Source organism: Struthio camelus, chromosome 4, assembly GCF_040807025.1.
Source record: "Struthio camelus isolate bStrCam1 chromosome 4, bStrCam1.hap1, whole genome shotgun sequence".
In the NCBI taxonomy this organism is placed as follows: Eukaryota; Metazoa; Chordata; class Aves; order Struthioniformes; family Struthionidae; genus Struthio; species Struthio camelus.
The window spans coordinates 79,810,842-79,835,356 of record NC_090945.1 but is presented as its reverse complement, the minus strand read 5'-3'; the positions used below and the strand labels follow the sequence as shown (position 1 = coordinate 79,835,356).

The 24,515-nt window shown below is 41.5% G+C and overlaps 1 long non-coding RNA gene across 1 annotated transcript in view; it reads right to left on the bottom strand.

Moving 5' to 3' along the window:
• Positions 1–24,515, bottom strand: part of LOC138067252 (uncharacterized) — a 56,688-nt gene that overhangs the window by 6,876 nt on the left and 25,297 nt on the right. The window contains exons 3-5 of the long non-coding RNA XR_011141131.1: positions 8,490–8,570; positions 7,286–7,396; positions 3,393–3,546 (exon numbers count right to left, since the gene is read on the bottom strand). This is a non-coding gene — a long non-coding RNA (uncharacterized lncRNA). The remainder of the gene's footprint in view (positions 1–3,392; positions 3,547–7,285; positions 7,397–8,489; positions 8,571–24,515) is intronic.

The window sequence follows — 24,515 nt, the reverse complement described above, 5'->3', positions numbered from 1 at the left end:
TTGTGAGAAAATTGAATTCCATCTGTTTCCACCAAAACGAGAAAATAGAACGTGAGAATCAATAGAAGACTGCACTTGTTATACCCATTTGTCACAATCAGCGGCTTTGCTAAGGAAACATGTCCACAGGTGTGATTTGCAAAACAAACAGCAAGTCACAGCATTTGATCTCCAGCTGACTTATTCAAAAGCCAGGGCCACTCCTGACAGTGACAGATCGTGAACTTTCAAATGTTGCATGGCACTTCCAGCCTCGTTCAAGGGGAAAAATGTCTTTACTCTACAACCGCACAGATGAGAATTTTAATCCTGGTGTAGATCTGGCTGTGCATTCACCATCCCTCGTAATTGGTTTTAGCCTTGCAGCTGGTAGTTTCTCAATCTTAGATGAGCACGTTCTCTTATTCATGCTGCTTACAACATACCCTTTGTAATTTCATATGTAGTTCCTGTGCAATATCAGGGATTTCTATATGACTAAGATCAGCATCATTTCAGGTTTTCTTCCTAGCGAATGTTGTCAGAATTGAAATCTTTGTGGCTCCTCTCGGCTGTGCTGTCTCACTCACAGTCATGACCAAACCCGAAAGAAGTAAACACATAGCACTTAACTCCTAGCAACCCCGTCCTTCATGTGCAGGCATACCACCACTCATCCTTCAAATCCATATTCTACCTATCTGGTAGGGTATTCGAGTGTTTTATCTGCATGTTTTTATTGCAACCATAAGCTGGGTGGATCATTTCAAGAGACCTTCAACGAGAAGCGCTAGATTCCTTCTCAGAGCGCTGAGTGTTTACTGTGCACTTTATCGCAGTTTGCAACACCTTTGCCTAATTCTCTCAGAGTCTCTGTGTAATACAGCGTATTTTTGCAGGTGGAGCTGGTGGCCACACACACAGCCAGTGTGGCCTCACGCTTTCTTTGCAATGTAGGACACAGCAGGACCTGTCATTTCATCGGACTGGTTCCTCCGTAGCTTGGTATCTTTCCCACCAGCACTGTTTCAGGCAGCTGCTCCTGCTCCTCGCAAAGGGAGGGAAGGACCCCTCTGACTCTCTCAGAAAAGGGTGACAAACCTCCCACCGCACGGGGTCTCCTCAGCACGGTGCAAACCTCACCTTATCGCTGAGGGCACGGGGTAAAGCAGGGCTCACCTGCACCCTCTGCCACCAGGAGGAGAACCAAGGCCACCCTGGCTGCGTTAGCCAAGAGCTCCTCGCAGAAACAACATGCACAGCTCAAGAATTTGAAAGGTGGATTGAGGTTTCCTCAGTCCTTGCAGGGCTTACAGTCAGGTAACTAAAATTGTTTTCATAAGATGTGGACACTCAGCCTTAGAAACTCAAGTGCCTTTAAAATTAATACCCATCCTTTGCCAAAATACATAGGAAAAAGTTATGCTTGACTGCTGCAGAGCAACAGTAAAAAGAAAAGTCGTTAAAAAGTAGCATTGTTGGACATATAATGCCATTACATAGGTTAACCATATGCCTTCATCTGGAACTCTGTCTGCCATACCTGTAACTTGAATTTCAGCAGGACGTACATGCAGTAAAACTGGGAAAGTCCAAAGTGGATAATTACAACGTTCAGCAGCCTAAAAAGGCTCCCAAAGGCAGAAGGGTTCAAGGAAGTATAGCAGCCTTCGGTTTAGAAAGAAGGAAGTAAAAGGTGATAGAACAGAGGCGTGTAACGTAAAGAACAACTTGAACCAAGCAGAGGAAAATCAGGTCGTTTTACCTATAGCAAGGGAAAAGTACATTTAAGTCAATGCAGTTATAATGTAAAAAATTCTTAAATGAGTCAAGGAAATATTTCCTGCAATGCCTAACTGAAATGTTAGAGCGAACAAGGAGTCAACAGTTTTGAAAGAGGGTAGGCACTTAAACGAATATCTGCAATTATCCTACTGAAATAAAACATGTGGCGAGCGATCAGTCACGGGGCACAGGACAAACGCCAGCTGCGGAAGATTCATCTCACCTAACTGTAGCCGCCTAAAAATTAAGACAGCCAGTTTAAGCCCACGATGTAGATTTGCTTTATAGAGGAGAGAAGCAGTTCACGTCCTCTTCAGTGAAATGGATATTAAGGAACAGTCTTAAGGAATCGTCCTCTGGAGATGCTTTTCTCTATCCACTGCCTGTAGGAGAAGCCTAAACGACTGCTTGGGCTAGATGCATAGCTCTTAGCTGGGTAGTGTGACAGGAGGTGAAGCCTCCGCCTGCCTGGAGCTGGGAAAGGAGCCTGCAGTTTTATGTCTGGCTAATTGTCTTAGCAATTGAACACGCAGAACCGCTGGAAAATCCAGCAACAAGATACAAGGGATGAGACCAGCCAGTAGAACGCATCTTTCCTACTCCAAGCTGCCGTGGATTTATCGTACCGGCTGGCAGCGAGGTGAAGTTCGTATGTTGTCCTGTGTTGTCTGAATGGAAAACAGTAAGTCACGGTTCTGCAGTACAGTAAGCGCCATATATTAGCACATTTTTCCAAGGGCTGCTTTTCACAATTCAGGGTTTTTACAAATGTTAGTAGCACATACTTTAGTAAAATATTCATAGAGGTCACAGGTAGAACTGTAGGTGTCATTTGTCTCCCAGGCAGCGCAGAGTCTCTCCCAGCAGTACGCTTTCTAGCGCCTTTTCCAAAAAGTTTCAGTCACACTGAAAGCAATGGGAAACGGAAGACACTGTGAACAGGGCAAAGGTTCACGAGCTAGGTGCCAGTAACTTGACGCTTCTAAGTTTGTTTTGGGTGTTTTTAAGGGAAAAAATAGTGAAATAAATCATATGGGGGGTGGGGGGGTGGAATTAAAACATGCCTCAGCTGCAGAGCCAAGATCTGAAGGTAAAAGCTGTGGCAGACCCCTATCCTGTATTAACCAGGTAGAGAGAGAGATGTAACGCACTGTCCAGCTGATCATATGCTTCCTGTCTACGGAGCAGAGATATCCCCACCACATGGGATCTTATGAAGTCTGAACCCTAAACAAACCCCCGCAGCAATGATAACCAGCATCTATCCTGACAACAACAGCGGAGAGCAGGATAGCTACAGCAGGACGTGTGAGCCTCCACAGCTAGCTGAAAAGCTGAATGCTATAGCAGGGATGAAACAAAGCCATGTGCTCAGTATACCGGGAACAGAAGAAGGGAAACCTAGTACCCATAACTTTTTAAACACGTACGTGCACGCACACAGATGCTGAGTTATGTCCACAATATTATAAAGCCCAGAACAGATCAGTTTGAAAGGGTCGGCAGCTTCTTAGATGAGGTTTCAGTGCCTGCCAGTTACCAATCTGTACATGTTATTCCCTTAAATGATTCCTGCAGGTTAATATTAACACAGTTTTAACATACCAGAAAAGACAGAAAGTACTTGCCTTTGTTAAACGGTGTTATGAGGGGGTTTTTTGAAACATGCTGGGTTTGGGGTTTCTGTTCTTTCCGCGTCACGTTCTGACTTTTGAATCTTTCGGGTGTATTCAGGTCAAATTTCCAGGCTTTTTCTCGTAGCCATAAAGAGCAGAATCCAACCTGATTTTTAAAAGCCAAAATTTTCATTAAATGGTCTGATCCAAGAGCTAAAGCTTTAAGAACGACCACTAAATAATGCAAGATTCACAGTTAGAATAATTTCTTAGCAATACTGAATCAGACAAAGTTATTTTAATCATCTTGATATTGTCAAGCACGGCTCTCAGGGCAGAAAGAAAATAATCATAAGAAAGAAATTCACCTCTTCGCCATCCCACTCTCTTGTGTGCACCCACAAACACACACAAGCATGCAAACGCACACACACACGCACACGTCTTTCCATCTGGAAGGAAAAATTGGTTCCTGTTCCACGCGCAGCTAAAGGTCGATTCTTATTTTATTACCATCTGCTTCCACTCTCCTGCTTTCCCTGTCCACTTTATATAAATGTTTAATCTTTCTGACTGCAGGCAGGTAAGTCCCTGGTTTTCACTGCAGCAAAGCTCTGATTGTGAATGCTGGGAATGTCCAGCGAGTAAAAAGAGACTTATATTAATGCAAGAAACACCCAGAGGAGCCACCATATAATGATATTAAAAGTAACCCAAAATGGACGTGTGCTGGTTCACAAACTACTCCAAAATGGTTTTATTCTGCCTCTCCAAACCCCAGTAAAGACAAGTACCGACTCACTGCCCTTGACAGCTCTGCTCCTGCCTCTCAAGCTGAATTAATTAAAAAGCTGTGCTCTGGAAACTTTAATGATAAAAAAAACTGCAACAAGCAATGCCGTGGGACAGTTGACAGACCAGGCGGCTACATTAAACAAGACCAGAAAAGGTAGAGAAAAGTGAGCCAAGAGGCTGAATATTCCCAGCTGCTACTGAAAAGGCTCTTGGCATAGCAAGGTGAGGGCTTGGCACACACGGCGTCTTCTGAAAGCTTGATTTAAAAGCTTGCACTTGCAAACTGCCTTCGGTGGTGCTGCCCCCCACTTTAGGAGCTGAGCAGACTTTGTGTGACGCGAGTTTCTCCACACGACAAGCCCTGCTCGCTCTGGGAAACCACCTCTTCAGGTATATTCTGCTGCTTTTTTCTGCCACAGCAAATGTAATGGGAACAATTCAGAATACGAATACAGAATTTCTGATATAAACAAGGTATATCAACAAGCTACCAACAATATTCAGGTCATCGCTGAAGGTTCAGGGTACGCCGCGTGGGTACGTGCCCCGAACAAAGTAGATCTGTCTTTGAGTAATTGGTGGAGAACAAAACTGGTTCCAGCTAGCTCTTGCAAGAGTGTCTTAGCACACAGCTTAGCCACAAAGCAACGTTTCCTGTGCTGTGATATTTGTCAGCTATGCAATCTGCAGAAATCCCTGAATTTCAAGGGGAAAACGCGGCAGATAGTTTGTTAAACACAAGTTAATAGAAGTGGTAAATGACTTTTTTTACTGCCCCTCCCCTGATACATGCAGCTGAACACACAAATCACTGAGTTCACTGGAAGTCTGGAAAAACTCACGGTTCCGGAGTTAATCATTAATATTGTGGGGGTTACAAGAAGGTATTTTTAAGATTGCCACAGCATGTGGGAAATTCCCATGTGCATTCCCTGCAGGTTTTCAAGAAATAGCCTTTTCTATTTGGCTCAGATGATTTTGTAATTGTTTACATAAATTGAATATGAAGTATCAAGGTCAGATATTTTCCAGAGAGCCAAGGAAAGCAATTTACCATTCTGATGTATGAGAAAGCACCATAACAATTCCAGCATTAATCAACTTCCTTTCTTTTGTTGTTTTGTGTGGTTTTGCATTATATGGCAGAAAACACTGAAAACCCTGCTTACTTAAAACAGCGTGCAATCTGTTGAATCAAGAAAAAGAGAGGTAGCAACAAGTTGAACTTCGCATGCTCAAAAAGCAAGGTTGTTTTCCTTCATTTCACTTTCCAGATACCCAGAACAAGTTCTGGTAACTTAAAAAATCATATTAATGCTAATGAAGTCAATTATAATTGTTTGTTTTTCTGTCAGTTAAGTTACTAGTGGAGAAAATAGCCCGCAGTGACCTCCACAGAAAATGAATCTCATCATATTTAAGTCACTCCTCCCTCTCCCGCATGATTTCTCAAGGGCTGCTCAGGGTCTTCGCACCCATTCATTCAGTGAAAACTCTTAACACGACAAGTTGGAGGCTTATCTTTTCTGACATATACAACACATATTGATCTCCTAAACGAAAAAATCAAGTTGCAAATTTCTCCTTTCTCTGTATTTCTCTGAGGCAAAATTGTCTCTTTTTTTTCTCAAATTAATAAACAAAGGGCAAAGTTCGTACTAAATCAGATCATTATCTACCGACATTTTTTCTCGAAACTTCACTCAGAAGATGATCATGTCGGCGCTGCCTAACCTGTCAGGGCTTTGGAGGTTTTAGTGGGAGCTATGTCATTTTAAGTATCATCTAGTCTTTCAGCTGCACAAAGAGAAACCTATTTCCACTCTAACCCCACTCAAGTGGGTTAGAAACCTACTGCAAGACACCCTGGCCTTGACCATAAGTGGGTGTTTTTCCACCAACATCAGTGGTAGATTTCAGGACCCAGGTAGGGGGATGCTAGCCAAAAATATTAAGATTTTTTCCAGCAGGGAAGGATCCTCTTGACCAGCCCTTAACACATACATCACAAACTTCATAGGGCTGCTCTCTGAAGCTTTTGTCATATCACAAAAGCTGATGCAGGCTCTCCCAACCCAGTCCCATGCTCAGCAGCTCACACAGGGAAGTCACTTCTGTAGATGCACTGCGTGAGAAATTTCAGCCGACATAGACGGAGACCAGCACAGAGCAGCAAAAGGAATTTCTAAGAATTAGGCAGCTTTGAGAATGGTGCCACGATGTATTTTTACCACCTTCCTTTCACCTCCTCCTCTTCCCACTGCCTTTTGTTTAAAAGTTAGCAAGCCTTAGGCTACTGGAGTGTAGCAGAAGAGACTGAAGATACTATAGCCCCTAGTGCCCTATTCAGACATCAGATCTGACCCAAGATGGGGCATTTGCCAAAGATTCCTGAAATGCTTTGATGTCAGGGGTGACACCCCACTTGCAAAGTAAATATCAGGATGAGAAAATGTAGCCACTAATACATCGATCAGTTTAGTTTGGGTCAACGCACTTCCAGAAAGACACAGATCATTTAGTCTAAGTCCAGAGGAAAGCAACAAAAATGAGGGAAGGTTTAAAACCCATAAATTACGAGGAAAGATTAAAAGGATGGGATTTGTTTAGTCTAGAAAAGGAGAAAACTGAGAGGAATCATGATAGCAGTCTCCAAAGAGATAAAAGTATAGCTGCAAAAGAGAGGAAATAAACATCCCCTGTGCTCCCTGGGAGCCTGACAAGAAGCAATGGTGTCAAGCTGGCAGCAAGGGAGACTCGAGAAAGATATTAGGAAAGAACTTTCTAACATTAAGCAGAGATAAGCCCTGAAAGCATTTCCTACGGAGGTTGTGGAGTCTCTGTCACAGGAGGTTTTTCAAAATATGTGAGGCAAACATATGTCAGGAGTAGTTAGCATGAAGTCGATCCTGTCTGGGTGAGGAGCTGGACTAGGTGACCTCCTGAGAGCTCTCCCAGCCCTCTTTTCAATTATTCTATTCTTCCTTTCTTAAGATGTGTGGAGCGCTGTGTAATTGCTTGTCACAACCCATTTATAGAAAGCAATTGTCTTACAAAACTCCAATAGGATACCCTGAAACAACATATTAGAGGCAAACACCGAACCTTACCTCATTCCTTTATGTGTCTGTCTTGACATCACAGACTTCATTGTCCACTCCTGTTTTTCCTCTGGCTGTCACAGGTTGGCTCCAATATTTTTAAGAGCACACTCTGAAACCCTGGTGAAAAATAAGTCTCTGTCTCAAAGAATAATTAAACACAAAACTCCAGATGTATTTAGAAATATAAAACATGGGTAACTAATGCTATAACTGATGGTAAGACATCAGGAAGGGAAAGCAGACAGATTGGTATATATCCTCCGGTCATGTACTGCGCTCTAAGATGAGCAAGCAAGCAAATGAATTCAGCGATTTGATTCTGATGAGCCAACAAACATCTTTAGGAAGAATATGCATATACTGCTCAGAGACACTCCCCTTCCCGTAACCTTAACTCTATTCCATTGGGAACCAGGTAACTAAGCATTTTTGTGGATCTGAACCCAAAATCCACCATCAACTCAAATGTTCAGCCTGGAGAGTCTCCTAGCTTGGCTGGCCATATTAGGGCCCATCTAAGGAGGACTCTAGGTCTTGTTTGCCCACAGTTGTTATCATAAAGACATTGTCTGAGCATACTTTACCTAAGAGCAAATAAATCCACCCCATAGCATGACATTTCACGCAGTGGCAAACATTTGAACACTTCATGAAAGGTCATAAAACTACAATAAATATTGGTTAGAATGTTTTTCATTATTTCCTCCCACCTAAAAATATTCCTCTATTTTTGAGGCTGTCATCTTTTAAGAAACTTGCACAGTCTGAAGTCTTTGCTATTACAGGTCCACATCTTTTTTTTTTTCCAAACATCACCTCCCTCATTTTTCAGGAACTCAGCTGACAATTTAAAAAGTTTATTTTTAAGTCAATAAACTGTTGTACAATGCCTACCAAAACCATTTGAGATGTCCACGTTGTTGTTTGGTCTGACTGTCTGAATCATGTCCTTTTTTTTTTTTTTTTCCAAGGTTTTGCTGCTTTAAATCTCCATTTAGATTTCTTGTGATTGTTTGGACACACGATGCATCTTTCAGACACCGTACTTTCATTTACTGGCTTCTGAAGATCAAAGAATCATTTCTAACCTTTGAAGCTTACCACTTTAAAATCTACCTTCCCAATTACCAGAAGAGCTTTTTCAAAATCCTCATTTCCTCTGATATCTTTATTAGCTTTTCTCCCTGACCCACACGAGCCAAATGTCTACCTGGATTTTGCCACTGGTTAAATGCAGCAGTCCGTAGGCAACGTGGTGTGTCTCAGTCACAGAAATCATCCTGCTGGAACCCTGCAATACAAAAGTAGAGAAAAGGAAAGAGTTACAAAAGGATGCTGAAGGACTGTGTGTGTTACACCCTTTCTATAGGCAGTTGGCTTCAAAACCTCAGCCAGAAGAGAACTTCAAATGGTGCCACAAAGGTTTCTGGAGGACATCGTTCTCATTTCAGGAAGACAGAGATAAGCAAGATGGAAGGGTAGTTTTCCACACTGATTTTCTGCTATTAACTGCAAATTGAAACCTCTTCTGAAACTCAGTTTCAGATATGTTGCAGGATAATTGATCCTTTGGTGCATTTTTGACCCTAATACAACACGTCACATAGGGAATCTTTTGCAGTCTATGTGGGATTTTGCACGGTGACACAGGCCTATATTTACACAAGCCATAACTCTCGGAAGTAGCCTGCGAAGCCACGTGTGTTGTCCCTGTTTTAAGTGAATTGCTATTTAAACAATAAAAATCATAACATTAAATTAATGATAGGAATATTTAAAACTAATGAAGGAAAATGTTCTCATTAATTTTAGAGTGAAAGGTGCTACTATACAGTAATCCTAATTATATGTAATAGTTTCTTTCTCCTTGGAATGGGAAATTTCAATTCACTGGAAATTCAAAGCAATTTAACAACAAGCCCGACAGCAGGAACAAGAGAAGAGCCACGTCTATTTAGATGATATAAAGCAGCACTTGCTTTACAACGCTATTTTGTGACTGACTGAACAACTGGGAAAACTCTGCAGGGCTGCTTTTTTAAGGAAAACATAGATATTCATAAATTCATTCGGGCATGACGAGCCAATAGTGAATGCAACAGCAACACAATTATCGGCCTTCAAAAGACAATATGGAAGGTGTGTTTCTTTATTCATATGATTCCATTAAAAATAAATAAATAAGCAAAGCAAAAAAGGCGTGTGTGCCTCAGTATTATCCCACTGAGAAACACTTCTAGAGAGACCTTCTGCAAGGGCAGGAGTCCCTTAGGCTCAGCTACAAAGGACACAGTCCTACGCTGCCGGGAAAAGCTCTTGCTCAGAATAATTAGACAACAAAACGAATTGTAAAAGCTCTGGGAGCCTGAGTCCCCCTTCCTCATCCTTCACAGTAAATAAAGGGTAAGTGATTACCTTAGTATAAAAACAACCTTCCCCTCCTCATCAGAGGATGGAAAAGGGAATTATAGAAGCCTCTGAATTCTTGCAGATCTCACAGCGCAGTACTGTGGCCATGTGAGCCTGGAGGATAACAACAGAGTAATTACTCTCCGCATAGTTTCTCCTTGTGTTGCTTTGCTTTAAGGATGCTATACGAATTGCTCTCCTCTCCATTCCCAGAGTAAATCTTCTCCCACAGCCTGTGAGCCGTTTCATCAGACAGTTTTGGGATACCCTGGAACGAAACGACTCAACACTGAGGTCCACTAGGAACTCAGAGACGTGCTACCTAGGACATGTACAAGCGTGCAGGCCCATTGCAAAAAAAAATGCCAACAAGTTTTCAGGATTCACATACAAACACAAGAACAACTTTAAAAACAAAAATGTGCAAGAAATGCTTTGCTGTTTCTTCCCATTTAGGATGAAGAGAAAGGGCTCTTCACCTCCCCACTGATACATCAAGAATCCTTGCTCTTCTCTGGTCTCCTTTTAACCCTCTACTCCACCCACCTCCCTGTCTTTCTTTGAACGAAGGAGAACCAGCTGACCTTTCCTCCGAGACCACAAATATGATACCAAGCACAGTAAGCAGAATCACAGACTGTTATGGCACCAGATTTCGCAATGCTTTTTGCTCCAGTGCCTCCCTTGAAATTAAAGCCTCGTGTGTCAGTGTCACAGCCAAGAAGCCCTCTCCTCTCTGGCCCAGTTTCTTCTGCTCTGAGCTGACTCCATGGCTTGCTGCCATCAGGGACAAGGCTTCCTACAGCAAGAGATCTGAGTGCTGCTTGTCTTTTAGTATCCTCAGCGCTACTCAACAGAGTGAATCTGATCCATAACGCAGGAGGCTCTTCCCACAGCTTTTTCTTGGAACATGGCAGAGCTAAAGACTTCCTCTGTTTCCTGTAGCCCTTATTCCCTGTGACTTTGAGAACATGTTTGGAAAATACAGTTGCCTATGTAGTCTATTATACATAACATGGAAAACTCTTGCATTTTGGGGTGGGAGCGGAATCACTCACTAGCAGTAATCTCTCCCTGGGGGGTGCAGTGGAAGCTTGCATAATTATCTTAGATGCTTGGCAAGAGACTTAACTTTTGGAAGGCAAACATTAGATGAGATGGGAATAAAGAGACTTTTTTAGTGCAGACTTAGCCTAACTGCCTACCTGAGTGCTCTTCCACTCTTATCCTCCCCTCTTTGACACTAAACACCTTGTACCCACTCCTGCTCTGTCTTCAGTCCCTCCTATCTGACCTACCAGGGGTGGGATGGGGTCCCAGGTCCTGCTGAAACATGAGCTGGAAACCAGGGTTGGGCCAAAACTGCTGTCCTAGTCAACTCGCAAGAATTAAAAGAAAAGGTGTGTTCCATGAAAGGCAAAATGTTGACGCCTGGAAAGTGCTAACCACCTGAAACATATAAAAGTCAGACTAGTCATTCACCGTACTTCCCCTCTATGTTTTTTGAAAAGTTTCCATGAAATACCAATCTTTTATTTCTTTTTCTTTCCATAAAGCATTTGGTAATTTCAAAATACCAATTTTGAAATGTCAGTATCTTCTGAACAGACCAATCAGCAAAACTAAGGCTTTCCTGCCAGTCCTTTCAGCTTCAAACAATTGGCATGTCCTGATGAGATAATATTTAGGCTAAAAAAAAAAAAAAAAAAAGCTGACCAGTTCTGATAACCTTGCAGTGCACATTGCTGTGGGGATGTAAGCTACATCACTCAAGCTCAAGTGTTTCCTCAGATCCTTCCCACCGCTTCCCAAATGACACACATCAAATGGTTGTCTGTGTCCTTCCGGCCAGCAGGGAAAGCTAGCAGATGACCTTGGGTCCCTTGCACCCCTGGTGAGTTCAAAAAAACTACACAAAAAAAATAACCAGTCTGGTTATGTTTCATTTTACTCCTGAGAATATTGAAAATATAAAAAGCTGACGTTTGAGTGACGGCTTGGAGAGGACAAGTGAAACTTCTTTAATGATAGTCTAGAGTGTTTTTCTGAACAGCATAGACACTGGTGGATGTTAGTCTAGGATATTTTGGCTGCCTCGCATTTGGAAAATAAGAATTTCTTTAGAAGTATTACTTCTATACAAGCCTTCTGATTCAGTCTTCTGCATCCTCCAGGTCACCCTTCCACAGACATCTCTGGCAACTCTTGCCTTCCAGCCATTAGCATGTGACTGAGCATGTTTCTGCTTTGGAGGCAGAGAGATCCTTTGTGGCTGCTGAAAAAATTCAAAGCAGATCCAGATACTAATTCAGGTTCTTGGAAGAGCGCATCATTCCCATTTGCAACTAATTGTCAAGTTAGAGATTCATGTTGGAAGCTGATTCAAAAAATCATATGAGAGGCACAGATGTACATCTTTAGCAAGCCGATTCGCATAGCAGAAGCACTGTCCTCACTTGAGGCTATTGACAGAAAGGAGTCAACACCCTGAAATTGTTCTCACAGACATTAATGGTACAAAATAATACTTTACTCCGCGTGGCAATAGGTACAAAGACCTGTATGCCTTTAGAGCATCTCACAGGAGCAGGACAGAGGGTCTGTTCTCAGCTCACTGCTCTACCACGTGCATGCAGAATAGATGCTCCCTACATTCCCATCTTAAGACTGTGCGTAAGTGTGTGTTTATCTTCAAGTATAAAGATTTTTAAAATGCTTTCACAGGCTTGCACTGGGAGGTAGATGGCAGGATTAATAGCTGTTCTTCAAAGCTATAAACTGCATGGTATGTTTTCTCAGACTTTGAGCCATGAGTTACTGCTGTAATTAAATCCAGAAGGACAGACCATAATAACATTCTGACTTGATTTCCACTGGCAGAGCATTGATTAAGAGAGCTACATAATAAATGAGAGGCATTTCAGAATCACACTGTTGATGTTATCTGTAATTTTTTTATAATTAGAAAAGCCTAAAGAAAATTGTATAGTATAATTACATGCATTATTAATCCTACTCTGTTATAATAGGAATTCTTCCATGATTACAGGTTGCAGCAAGCTTTTTGTAATATTTTTTAAGAGGTGCAGTGATTCGGTTTACAAAAGACCTTGTAAACAACAGATAAATCCAACCACATTATTTCAAACTAATGCAAAACCAAAGAAAGTTCAAGTTGATGACTCAAAAATCCAAAGAGGAACAAATAGTTTAGGGAGTAATCGTTCTGCCCATTTAAAGCCCATGGCGTAATGAAAAGAACATTCAAATAGCTATCTTTTATGCGGTCCTTCACACAAAACTCTTAAATAATTGAACATAGAAGGAAGTAAGCAGGATATTTAATGATTAAAAAGCAATAACATATAGTTTGCTCAGCTCCTTCTGAGTAAAGTAACCTGAGTACAGGGTTTTATTCTTGAATAAAACTCTATTCTACTGTCCCACAAGACTGTTTAGTGCACAACATATTTTTTCAACTCTCTTTGCTATAAACAGGAAGGGAACTCGCAGAAGATGCACAGAGATTTTTAGTTTATTTACCAAGAAAAGTGACTGCAATATACATAAAGTCTTATATTTCCAGAGAAAGCAGCAATGCTCCAAAGCAAGGTTGGATAAGAAAACCTCTCAGTCATATTGATAACCAGTTACTTTAATAAGTAGTTCCACTGGTGTCAGAAGGATTTATTCCTCACATGAGTAACTGGTCAGCAGTGTGAATAAAGGGTTCATCATTTGGACTAAAGGTTGTTTTCTTCAGGTCTTATTTACCACTATCCTAACCCATTTTGCTTTGATGTAATAGATAAGGCCCAGGCACCTTCATTCTTTTTGCAATTCTCCATGCTAACCTCTTTAAGAGATAGCTGAGGGTCCATATTTGGAGGCATCAAAAAGCTTTGCAACATGAAAATTAACCAGAGATGGATTTCTTAATAGCTGCACTTTTTATCACCTGTTTCATAGCCACAATTTCATTATAGGTACGAAAAGCAGTAGGACAAAGGGTCGAATTGCACTGAAAGCACTTTAAACTCGAGGCTTACTGCGGCATCTCCCCTTTCAAGGCTTCACAACGGACGGCAAGCAGATCTCATACCAAACTCGAGTAGAATCGCGTGATGCACATCTGGATGGACCTCACCATCTCTGCTACTGCCTGATTCACACTTTCACTAATTTGATGGACGAAACGGGGATTGAACCCCAAGACAAACCAAGTATTTAAACAGGCACATTTTGCAGTGCTTTGAATCTGCCTGAAATAATGCTCTCTAGCTGACCATTCTCACCACCTCTAACATTAATACCCCAAAAGAAACAAGAAAACTTCTACCAAATAGCCGAGCCAAAGCAAAGCAGCTTCATCACCCTCATAAAGACAGGGATACCAGGAGCCCCTTCTAACTAACCACAGACCTGTCCTGAAACACCAGCCATGTGAACATGTAGCTGCCAGAGCATAGAAGAAGGAAAGTACAAACACAAACCTGCACTTCTCTCATTTGTGACCCCATTACTGAACGTCAATAATCACCCAACCTCACTGAGAAGAGCAACCGTGCAGAAGGGATCCCAAGGTCAGTTCTTCCCAGAACTGAAAACAACGTGCCAAGACCACCAGCATCACAGGACCACCCAAAGCCAGCCTTTGCCAGCCAGAACCAAACAAGCTCCCATTTGGCTCATGGAAATAAGGCTACGTTAATGCCTGGTAAAGACTGTTAGAATTGTTAAAAGGAGGTTCTGAACATGTTCCAGTCAGTGAATGTTGATTCTGGCAGGACTGAGTCATGCTTGGTCCCATACTAAGCCTCTGCACTGCAGTCTGGGGCTTGCTCCAGATGGTTGCAGATGATTCTGAATGGGAACCAGCTGGTTAATGTTTTCTTGCCTTGGTTACATGCAGATAAAGCCATTTGCGTCATGGTAACTTTTGACAAAAAGTGGTTTTGCCTAATTCACTTTAGGCTCAGTAAGGGGCACTTTTTAGCTGGAGACAAAAGGGTTATTCTGGCAGGTCATAGAAATGTTTTGCAAGTTTGTCAGTGATTTAAACCCTTGATCCAGTCTTGACTTAACTCTCTTAAGACAGATGTAAACGCTCCAAGTGGTGCTGTCATATTAAATGCATTGGTTGTCTTGTTCACTTACTGGCTGAATTTTGCCATAACATTCACTAACTGGCAACCCGCTTTGATTTCAGGGCTTCTGGAGAGTATCCAACCTAGAAAAGTATTAGTCACCATCTGAGTTTTGTCTTCATCAGCTTCTCATGATATTTTATGATGTCTGCCTTGAAGAACAGAGTCTTCTAGTCCTAATTCTTGCAGGCAAGAGATTTACTTCTTTAATTTTTGCTATTACTGATAATTACCGTGGTTGAAGACAGAAAGGATGAAGGAGAAATCTTCTTGTTCCCCAACTGCCCAGAATTTTATCAGAATAGACATTCACCTAGCTGAAATAATACTGTTTAGACTGGAACGTAGCGTTGCATCTGATCTTACCTGGGAAGTTTCAATTCCAGATCTCATCCCCAGACTATTTTAAACTTCCATTTTTATAAGGAAGTGAGATCATGTGGGACCCAAGACATGCAGACTTTCAGTTTCACCATCTGTGTTTGGGAGAATTTACTTTTGTCTGACCTGTCAGATCCTACTGTATCAAACCTCCCTTTAAATAGGATTTCTCCATCCAAGAATTTTGATGCAGAGCTGTTGTTCTTTATTGGATTAACTAAATTAACCCCTTTTACCTGACCAGATTTAGACACCTACTGCTGACCAATTACTTAAGATTTTCTTAACAGTCAACCACTCAACCGCAAACAGATCAGACATCTCATGTCCCAGAGTGCCTATTACTCCCCATTGGCTACAAAGCCAAGATGCACACCATCAGGAGATGGCAGTGCAGATGTTTACTTTTGGTCAGATTCACCCATGGTGAGTCTAGATTTGCATATTGGAACATCAACTCTGATAAAAACAGACTTGTTGTGAGCACATAGAATACGAGCCACAACAACATATGGTTCATTTGAACAAGAACAACTGATGTCTTTGGAAGTGCTATCATTGACAATAGTATCAAAATAATAACTAATTATTTCACCTGTGCTGCACAGTGTGTTTTGCCAGTACTCCAGCATGGAACTGCAATATAAATTTTGTGCATAATTGTGTACGTTTTCTTTTCCTGCTTACTGGTTTCTCCGCCATAAAAGAGTCTGTGACCGATAAAGTAAATGTGACTGTGTGTGCCAACACCCACATAAAATGAGTGCATGTACCAGTAGAAGCACTGCCCCTTTATGAAAATCCGTATCACTTACTGCTCTGGGAATACGTCTGATGGGATGATTCAAGACCGTCTTATACAGTGCACAGGCAATTACTGCTGGAATCAGGACTCATTTTATACAAAGCTGTATTTATCCTTACTTTGAAACGGCACTGCTTCAAATTATCCAAGTGACTCTATAGAGACTATGTTCAGGCAGTGAACTCATTAACATTGCAGTCTGCAGATGGGCAAAGACAGATCACATGAATGTATGTGTTTAATGTAACTCCTTTAAAATTTTATCTAAATATTTTCTAACGTAGCTAAGAGGTCACTCCAATCTATTTTAGTGCACAGCGTGCAAAACCTACATTACCTAGCAGTCCATTGTGCCGGGTGTTTCTTAAAAGCGCTGTGACACTTGCCGAGTACAGCTAGCCTCACTATTTGCCAAAATTATGGCGAAACCTGACATCTCTCAATTTGGAATAAACTTCATTTCATGTGTTTAAACTTCAGATGTGGCTAATAACCACGGCTGATCCACATCTAGCTGTATTTCAGACGTTCAAAGCTATGTCAGGTCTGACAGATTGACATGCGACACTATATTCCTACTTAAGGGTCAGTAGCTCCCCATAAGAGAAGTTCACAAAATCTTCACTTTTGAAGTAGCCCAAATCCTAAGAAAAAGGAGGGTGTAGAATTTAACTTAATCCTGTTGTATGAATTTGCTTTAAAATAATGAGAAAAAAGATTTATTAAGGAAAAAAGACAAAATTGGAATAGGAATGTTAAAACAGGGAACACTTACAAATGCAAGAGTTTTCATTCCCTTGGAGGGCTAAAATATGGTACAAACCTACTATCTAGAGAGCTTCTCAACTTCTGCATCAAATTTCTACACCAATAAAAAATGGACACGCAGGAAGGAACTGTGCATGTACACAGACTGCTGTACCATACAAGGCCACCACTAATCAAGCTTTATTCTCAGATGATGTCGTATTGACTTCATTAAGCCTTTTCTCAAAGAAAGGTGCCTAGGATTTGACGCACGTTATTTGCCAGAGTTCCATATGTTGCTTCAATATAGGTACAAGCATTAAACATACACATGAGAAAAAACAGGGCAGAGCTTTTTAACAAAACATAGCAGGATTCACTGCTCAGAAACTGAAGACAAGTCAAATCAGAATAATTATCTTCATTACAAACATGTGTCTTCAAACAGCTGGAACAAGCTTCCTAGTCATGTGGCAAATTCTGCCTCCTCCAGCGCTCTGATGAAGACAGATATGGTCAGAAATCACACAGCAGTTACGGATAAAGGATTCAGTGGGTGAGGGCCGATGGCCAGGGTTATGATTTTTCTAACTTGATGATTACGTTTTGGACCTAAAATCCATTACTCTAAATCTTTTCAAGTGTCATGATTTTGATTAATTCATCCCTCTCCTCTCCTTATGACGCTTTTAAGCAATTCACAGGGCTTGTGCATGATCCTTTTATCTCTCCTAAGAGAAGTCTGTTGTTTCACAGAGAGAAATGTGCGCGGTAATTTCCTTGTGTGTTGTTAAAGCCTCTCTGCTTGTAGATGGATGCATGCTCATATGTTGCCATGTTAACAGGAGTTATATGAAACATGGTCTCATCACTCATTAGAAGCTCCTGGAATAAAGAGATTACTTCAGCCACACAATACTGACTTTTTGTGATCACTGTACATCCCATCTGCATTGCTTTCTGACTCTTTTGTGAATATGAAGATCACGCAGAAAGAAAAGGGGAACTAGTGCCTTGTTTTACTTTCAGCCTGATGCCAACGCTCTTATTCCAAGACAGAATAATCAGGGACCCAGAGTAAATTAATTCTCTATTCAAACATTCCTATCAGAAATTATGTATGGCAGAGTTCCCTGAAAATCGTCAGCATATGGAGAATTTCTTCAGAGATTTACAGCTCCCTGGGCTCTCGCAGATAAAGACAACTTATTTAGAGAAGAGACTGGCAAGCAAGAGAGTTAGAGTGACTAATAGCATAGATGGCATAATGTTGCCTTAACAGAAATAATACTATCCAAACCATACAGATGACATCTTTGATCTGCCAGAGCCAAGCCCTCTGATAACAGGGTCTGACAACCCCCTCCCCCCCACTGCTCATCTCAAGTATTTAATTGCACGTAAGTGAGTAGCAATATACCAATTGAACTATGCAAATCAGTAACCTCTTGGAAAGGAGATAATGACACAGTCACGAGAATTTCTCCCAGTAAGTCACTTACCTCTCTAGATTTGCCCAGAGAGTCATCAAACAATAACCTTGGAAGGAATCAAAAGATTTCAGTTAATCTATGCCCTTAATTGAAAGCAATATCAGTTTATGTCATTCCTGACAGATGTTTGTCCAATCTGTTTCTAAAGACCCTATAATCATGGGAACTTCACCACCTCTCCAAGCAATCTATTCCAGTGCTTTATTGTCCTTATCTGTCGTGAGTTTTTCCTAATGCCTAGTCTAAATTTCCCTTATGGTAATTTGAGAACATCACAGTTTGTCCTAACCATCAAGAAAACAGAAAACCTCCTCCTTCTCTTTGAAATTGCCTTTTACGTACTTGAAGCCTGTTGTTAGGTCCTGCTTAAGCCCTTTTTTCCTTCCCCTACATAACCCCAGGCCATTTAATTTTTGCTCATGGATCAGAGGTTGAAAAAAAGGTGGAGGGAGGGAGGAGGCAAAAAACATCCACAACATTTTTCAAAAGAGGACAATGAAGTCTTCTGTTCATCTATAGCTCTCTTAGAAGTTCATTGATCAAAACTGGACACAGTATTCCCAGGCTGAGTAGAGCAGAGAGCACTCCTGCCTAAACCTGATAGGGGGATGTTTGTCTTTCTCACAGCAGCATGCCCTTGCCTACTTGCAATTAATTTTTGATAACATGGAGACTCTTTTCCAGAGAACTGCTGTCTAGTCAGTTGTTTCCCAGCGTATCTGTGCAGCAAAGTGTTTCTGCCTAAGAAGAGTACTTTGCACTTGCTCTTTGCCGAGTTTAATCCCATTTTTTCAGACATTTCTTCAATATATCACACTAACTTAATCCCTTCCTCCAATATGCTTGCAGTCCTTCGCAGCTTATGTCCACTGCAATGTTACTAACCAAACGAGCTACTGATAGCTACTCTTTTTATGATAACCAGACTAGTTTTACACCCGTCTTACAGAAGCTTCATTCTATATACACACATATATATATATATGTATTTCTAAGATTGCTTATGCAAATGTCCTGCCATGCTGAAAGCCTAAAATTCAAGATACATGACATTTGTTCCTCCTCAGCACAATCCACAATGGTTTTGTTTTGCAGTGAAGAAAATTTAACGGTTCGACACAACTTATTTTTCACAAACCTATGTTGGTTGCTATACATCTTCCCATATTTCTGTAAATGTCACAGATAACTTGTTTTGGTGGATTTTTTTCCCCCCTCAAAACTGTAATTAATCTGACTGGACTATAATTCCCAAGCTTCTCAGGGAAAAAAAAAATTTTGTTCTCCTTCTCCAATATTCTTCAAGCTTATTGTAATTATCTGCAGACAGCTTTCATTCTCTATTGAGTAGCAGGTCAATCCCTCCTTTGATCTTCCTCATTCTATTAATGGTTCTTACAGAATTATTTCTGGTTATCTTTGAGGTCTCATTTTGTGCCTCGGCCTTTCTGGTTCCACCCTTGAATGCTTGTGCCGTTCTTTTAGATTTATTCTTAGAAATCTGACTGCCTTTTTTTTTTTCCTGTGTTTTTTTGTTTGGTGTTCGAGTTACAAAAAAGCCCTTCATGATTTACTTCGTTTGGCACCTACTGAATTTCCTATTCTTGCATTAGGACGATTTGTATTTTGTCCTTCGCATTCTCTGAGGAACTAACAATTTTCGTTATCATATTTTCTCTTGGACTTACCTCTTGGGAGATCTTACCTATTGATTTATTGCATTTATTGACATCTATCTTGGAAAAATATAACCATTACGTTTATTTTGATCTCTCCCACCTTCCCCTTCTGATACAGATAACCTGAAATACATTTTTTAAGCTTTTAGAAATCATCCATAATTATCACAGTCCCCCATCATCTGAATTATAATAAAGTTGCACATGTGCGGAGGAACAAAATGTAGAGCTTTAGCTGGCCAAATAAGAAGAAATAGCATTCAGTAGTGGAAACAAGAGAAATGGTAAAGGGAACCTAACAACTTGTGCTAGTGTAGTGTCAAAGTGACCCACAGCCTCACAGGGGCTTGGAGTTTGTTTCCATACAAGGCAGCAAGAAATTTTCTGATTCTTGATACAGGGAGCTGTGTTATCTCAGACCTGAAGTCCTGTTCCTCTGATTATGCTCAGAAAACAGAGTAATAATCTCCATGGATGGCACAGCATCTTGCAGAGTGCAAAAGCATGACCACAGAATCATAGAACAGTTAAGGTTGGAAGGGACCTCTGGAGCGGAGGTCCAAAGGGACCTCCGACTGATGCCACTACTTAAGGAGCGGCAGCCTGTATTTCAACACGTTCTCAATACCTTGTTTGCAAGGACAGCTTTCAGATTCTCTGTGGACAAAGCACAAGATTTTAACCTTGAACTTCTTAACACTCACTTACCAATAAAGCATTTCTCTGCACCCTACCACAGAAGGGGAGATCATCTACACTTCTTTTGAAGTACAATTCAGAAGTAGCCACAAGAGGTGTTAAGTACTGCGTAAAGACACAGCTTCCACTTATGGGCCATTTAACCTCAACTGCAATAACTTCAGAACACAAAGCATGGTTATCTGTCCGAATCAGCCTTTGACTCCCAAGCATTTATCCACCACCCAGAAGTAGATATTGGAATAACTGTGCTTTTGAAATAGCATCCGCCAGTGCTTAAAATAATCAAACTATCTCTCATTAAAGAAATCGGCATGGACACGAGCACCTCTGTTTCACTGCCTACTCTGTACAAGTCTTCCCTTCCTTGACCTGCTGCCGCTCGCTCTGCGGAGAGAATGTGGTAGAGGTAGAGGTTCATCGTCTCTGCCAGGGAGTGGGACAGGCAATCCTCATTGAGGTTTCATATTGGAAAGACAAAGCCCAGATGTACCACTGAGAAAGTGCAACCCTCTAGCTGCTCTGCTCTTCTCCCCCGTTGCGGGATTGACCCTGCTTGGTTCCCTACTGCTGTCTCTCCCGATGGCTGGCAAAAGAAAATTGAGATTCCTTTTAGGCTGGCAGGGAAAGGACCTGCCTTTTGGAGGAACTGGGCACAGGGTGCGACAAATGATGCCCACAGAGATCTTATCTGCCAGCAGAGCTCACTGCAGCACACATCATGCCCAAATACCGCGATGCACATGCGGATGGACGCTTCTGTGGGTGCCCTCACCATGACAGAAGATGAACACCTGTTTTGGCCTTTCTCTCATAACATATGACGCTTAAAACATTTGAGGAAGAAGGAAAAATAGAGGAGGGGGGTTGTTTCAGCTGCCTATACAAAAATAAAAATAATCAAGTTGGGAAGAACTGAATTATGTCAGCCTTTGACCTTAGTATGCCTAAAAAAATATATAGAAAAAAAAAGTATTTTTTGGCTTTTCCTTGTAGTTAAACATTTTACTCACTCGCCTGTAGAAGAACAGGCAACATCTGCCCTTTTGGCTGGACAGGCTAGCCCCAAAACACTGTAGGCACAGCAATGGCCAGTTATTTCTGGGCAGGAGTCCAGGGCCTGAGCTCAGTCCCCAGACTTCTGCACAGTTTGGGAGCAGCCTCTGTAGGAAACTGCATGCCTTCTTTCTCTCCATTTGGGATGATGATCAGCAAGAACCACTCTCAAAATGCAACTCTCTCAATATCTGAAGAGGCTGCAGAATATCCTCAGTGGAAAATCCCCACATCTGAAAGATCCTGTACCTGGAAGCCAGCCAGGGCTTCTTGGCGTGCAGACCAGATTGCGAGATTCATCTTTGCAGCCAAGAATTTTTCTTGCTGGACCAAAGAAATGCTGGAGTCTGTTTCCAAGCAGCAGCTAGCAGAGGAAAGTGCACGGGGTGAGATAAGTCAGGGCAGTCCACAGTGCGCAAACATAAACTCATATTTTGTATCTCTAGTCCACGTCTGCTACGTGGTCCAGCAGTTTTGGTGTACCTGCGTACGTTTTGCCAGGAAGGGGATAGTGAGAAATGGTAAATGTTAGGAGTACAACAAAACTCAGCCCTTCCCGGGAGAGCTGTTTACATTAACCGTGGGAGAAAATGAAGAAAAGGATTGGGTTAAACCCCTCTCCCTGCACCCCAGCAATGTATACAGCTGAAGGTGGATTTGCATCCTCTGCCTCTGTCCCTGAGCTCAGCACCTACACACTGAGTGGTCTTTCCTTGAACAAAACCCAGCCAGGGAGGATGGTGACTCCTTTTACTCAGTCATCTGGTTAAACTACTCATTTGAGACATGGACATAAATCCCTAATTAACCTGAGATAGCTCAAGCCCCCATCTTCCAGAGAGTGGAATATTTGTCCATGGGGCTCTGTCAATCTCTGGTTAAATCCCTGAAAAATAACTTAAGCAGAAACTACTTGTAAGCAACTTTCCCTCTACTACCCCCTTTTTTCCACAGGTCTGTCAACAGCACAATGCCGTATGACACAGGGGGATTAGGGCTTGCAGGCATCTGTTGCAGAGAGCATGTTGAATAACTGCCTATTTACAGTATTTACATTCATCACAGCCTGCTGCAGACAAGCCAGGATTAGTGCGTGGACTTGGCTGCATGATCAGTGCTCCATGAAAACGTCAAACTTTTTCTCCTTGGTACTGACCCCTCCCAAGAGCAGCTCTTGCTCCAGCCAGGGAAGGAGCCCGCTGCAAAACTAATGGGGAGATTTAAATATCTGATTAGAAGATAGGTAGATAAAGGGAAGATAATACAAAAGGAAGATTGCATGTTTTAGAGGGAAACATTTAGGGTTTTGCCACCTAGTAAGCCTAACTTTCTCTGCAGTACTGTTGCAAAGATAGACCCAAAAGTCTTTCTACTTTAGAGGAGATCAGATTCGGGACTGCATTTTGCTGCTGTTTGCTATTTTTATGAGTGGTCAAAACAGCTCTGCACGTTCCAACAGTCCATACTGGCCTCTGCTGCTCAGGCTTCACTTTAATTTCTGCTCCTTATTTTTGACACGTTGTAGTGGTTAATATGAGGGGAAATTAGGTTTCCCGTGCTTTCCTTAAGAGTGTCTCCCACAGTTTACAGGGGCAGAGCAAATGCAAGTTTTCACTAGTAATTAAACCAGTTTCATCAGTGCTTTAGGGGAACAGATTGCTTGACCACATTTGCAGGTACAACTTTGTATGCCTGCAGGCTTGAATCCCTCACTACACTGACTGTATTCTGCCCAGAAGACTTTTCATCCATTCAAGCTGATTAGTCTTTTCCCCCCTCCTTAGCTGAGAAAAGAAAGGGCGACTAAAAAAATAGTATTCTGAAATAAATTAACGCTACAGTAATGATCTAAAATAATATTAAAGGCAGACTCTCTAACGCACAAGGGCATGAGAATTCAGTGTTAGGAGTGACACTCTGTTCCCAGTGGGCCTCCGAATTGGGTAGGCTTTAATCAATGACACATGCCATTTGTGCAAAAGACAGCCCAAAGGCACACTGGGGTGAATTAGAGAGACAATTTCAATCCTACCCTAATTTTCCTGCTTCTATGAGTTTAAATCGGATCTTTAATGTTATTTGAAAACAATTTTTGTGGTTTAATTAGATATAGTGACAATAAGTCAATAGCTAGTCTAACATTTTCTGGACTCAAGCCTGGAAACAGTGAAGCACTGAGTCAATGGAAGAACGAGGAGTCTATCTACACATCTTGAAAGCTCTTCAAGCCTGCACTTTAGCACAGCCTTCTGTGTTTACAAATCTCCTAAACGTTGCTATACTTGCTAATATTTTCAGATACTACCTTCTAAAGCTTGAAATAACACATATATGTTTTTGTTCTAAAATGACATCTAACAGTCTATGCCTTGATGGTTTAAACCTTCTCTCCTATTTGTCAGGTCTGCATTAATTTTCAGAGGAGGCATGATTCAATCTGTACCTTATTGATAAAACCAACTAATGGCTGGCATTTACATAGAAATCATACAGGCATCAAAAGCTATCCAGGAGTGTGAAGCATCAGAAATAATCACAGTGCATTGAATAAGATCATATGAATAATTCAAGAGCTTCAGCATCACAGTTTTGGATTCCTGTAAGATCGCTGTTCTTTTTTTCCAGAACTATAAGTTAAAAAAAAAAAAATCACATCAAGGTTTCTACCTCGCACATTTGTTTAGCTCCTTTACAAATTATCATGTTCCCACCTCAGCATCTCCCCATGACTGGGTAAGGGTAAATTTAGGTGTGTCAGACCAAAACCAGCACTTTTTTTAAAAATAAAGTTTTCTAAAATATTTACTAACCACAACAAAG